The sequence below is a fragment of the Rhinopithecus bieti genome, unplaced genomic scaffold (assembly GCF_001698545.2).
Source record: "Rhinopithecus bieti isolate Rb0 unplaced genomic scaffold, ASM169854v2 scaffold_26940, whole genome shotgun sequence".
NCBI classification, from domain to species: domain Eukaryota; kingdom Metazoa; phylum Chordata; class Mammalia; order Primates; family Cercopithecidae; genus Rhinopithecus; species Rhinopithecus bieti.
Window position 1 is genome coordinate 49,158 of NW_016811905.1, and position 3,088 is coordinate 52,245.

A 3,088-nucleotide genomic window follows, 5' to 3' on the forward strand; every position below is an offset into this window, starting at 1 on the left:
CAATCATGCCACTGCACTCCAGCATGGGCAACAGAGCGGGACTCCATCCCCACAAAAAAAATCATTAGAATTCCTTACACACCAACAATGGTAAAGCTCAGAGGTAAATCAAGAATGCAATCCCAGTCACAACTGCTACAAAAAAAATATGAAATAACTAGGGACACGACTAACCAGAAAGGTGAAAGATCTCTACAAAGAGAATGCAAAACACTGCTAAAAACAAAAGAGAGAGAGAGAGAGAGAGAGAGAGAGAGAGAGAGAGAGAGAGGACACAAACAAATGGAAAAACATTTCATGCTCATGGATAGGAAAAATGATTATCATTAGAATGGTCAAATTGCCAAAAGCAGTTTCAGGATTCAATGCTATTACTATCAAACTACCAACGACATTCTTTACAGAACTAGGAAAAACTATTTTAAAATTCATTTGTGAGCTCAGATTAAGATGGCTGATAAGAGGCAGGACTAGCGCTTGAAGGCGTGACATAGGGTCCAGAGCAGGCTCAGAGGCAGGCGCCTCTCAGCAGTTGTTGTGGCTGCAGTTACCTTCCCATGGCCATGGCTGTGCTCCTCTAGCCTTTCAGCAGCCTGCCCCTGAGCTGCAGTTTGAACTTCCTGCAGCAGCCCGCTTGCCTTCCCTAGGGAGTTTTTCCACCTGGGGGCAGACAGCGCCCAGCTGGCACCATGGCGAGGACCAGGAGCAGTCCCAGGCAGCCTCAGCGTGAGAACAGTGCACGACATTTTCCATTCATTGTAAAAGAAACACAAGCTAGAGGAGCAGCCGGAGGAGGATTGCCTGCTATAAAAAAAAAAAAAAAAAGGAAAAAAAGATAATTGAAGCAGAGCTCTCTGCTGGTCATAATGACTGAATTCTTTGTGCACGCCAAGATGTAGAGGGGTGTGGAGTGTGGCGTAAATCCATGCAGTAGTGGACTTTCTCTACCTGTAATATTAGATTCTATTTGTGAAGAAATAGATCAGACGACTGGAGAACCAGTGTGAAGTTGCCTGAAGTAAGTAAGCTTCAGGAGATTGAAGACAGGATAACTGATGAAGAAGTTGAAGCTCACAGAAATGTTAACCACCTCCGTAGTCTCCCCCTTTCTGATACTATGAAAACAGGTTTGAAGAAGGAATTTGATGAACTTTACAAAAAAAAGTTGAGTCTATGAGCCATCCTTCCATGGAGCTTGTTTTCTAGAAACCCCTCACTGAACTCCTTCCCAATAAGCCAAAACCATCCTCTAATGCTAAGAACTATACAGGAGAGAGCCAAGCTAAGCATGCAGCTGCTGGCATTGCCTTCTCTCAGAGAAATGAACTGTTCTTGGAACTTTGGCACACAGGGATGTCTCCTTATAATGGTTTGGAGACAGCTTCTAGCACAGAAGCAGAGATGGAACTCTAGAAACCAATTTATACACTAAAGTTGTCAAATGTTAGGAGACTCCTGTGTTCATTTATGAGCCTATTTGCATAGTATAGGGACTTCCAAGTTTTATGAAACGGGTGCAATAATATCTCCACCTGTGATTTGGGGTGGGACTCTCATTTTGGGTAGACATTTATTGAATTCAACTTTTTGCCAAGAAAGTTTGTCTCAAAGGAAACACAGTTTTCAGTGGGACTTATTAAAGAAATGTTGGATTACAGTCTCTTCAAAGGTAAGTATAGAAGCTGTATGTGTAAGGGTCACTTAAATCATATGTCACATTGTTTAGACTATTCAGACACTTAGAGAATATTCTCCTTGAATTAAAAATGATGATTAAGAAAGAAGGATGCTCCTACTATAACTGTACCCTGACACTTAAGTCACAGTTTCGTCTGTAGATACAAGCTGCTTACAGTGGTGACTATATATAATGGGGGAGAAGGAGGGAAGACAGCAGTAGCTTAAGCCTGTTGCTAAGAAATTTAATAAAGGCCCTGAAACTTGTAAATTAGTTGTCAATTCAATATAGCTCTGTTGAATAAATAGCCAATAGCATGTGGCTCTCCTCTTTGCCTCTGAAAATGCAATGAAAATACAGAGAAAAAGTTTTTCCTTCAAGGCTTTCTGCCTTGTGCCATCATTGCTCCTTGGTTTCCCATGCATAATTGATAAGTCCAGTTATTCAGTAATGTTTACAAATTAATTAACTTTGAATGATGGCTAAAAGATTATGAGGTAACCCAAGTGCAAATTACGTATATGATAAGCATCCTTTAGCGCATCCTAAGGAATGCTTTGTCAGCTAAACCCAGTATTGATAACTTTAGTAATTAAAAAAAAGTTATACTTGTATTAGCAAGTTGTTTTAAAATGTTAATTTAGAGAACAGTGAAATTGAAAATGTAGGAGCAAATGACATTAAGGTTTACTGACATAGCCAGTTTGACTGGTGCTTAGACTATTGTGCAGTAGGCCTAAATGGCAGTGGACAATTGCTTCCTGCTAGCAGAAAGCCTTCATCTTCTTGAGTACCTAAGCCAGGTTCCAGGTGTCCTTTGAGGTTACCCAGGTTTGAAATTTTTAGTTTCTCAGGCAGAGCTCTTCTGTGTGGCAGGGACTCACAAGGCAAAGTAAAATTACAATTCCTTTACTGCTACAGAATAGTAGCTATAGGTTACTAAATGAGTGCTATGGTATAATACTGGCCCTCCCTTCACACAACAGAACGCCACTCCAGTTTTGTTTTGTTTTCTGGGTTTCCTTCCGCTTTGTAAGCAGGCACGAGATACCATTTGTAGAAAAAAGAAATGTTTTATGCCACATAAAGGTGAATTTTAGAAACTACATTCCAGGTATTTTTGAAACCCTTACTGAAATGTCTCCCATTTTTACAGATGGCATAGAAGTCACAAGTCTATTAACTGGTCTATTAAATGTTCTACACCATTCTACAGATGGCGTAGAAGTCACAAGTCTATTAATTGTTGCTTCTTTGGCCTCTTCCTGCTTTCTCTTTCTGTTTGGATAGTCAGGAAAAGATTTAATGTTTAATATTTAAACAAAATATTTGATGTCTACACAGTAAAAGTATTCAAACTTCACACCACTATTGAAAGCAGTTGGAAACCAGATAATAGTTTCTTATATT

General features: G+C 39.8%; 1 pseudogene; it reads left to right on the top strand.

Annotated features, from left to right (window-relative positions):
* Positions 1–765: 765 nt before the first annotated feature.
* Positions 766–1,413, top strand: LOC108544301 (coiled-coil domain-containing protein 117 pseudogene; annotated as a pseudogene).
* The last annotated feature ends 1,675 nt before the right edge of the window (positions 1,414–3,088 follow it).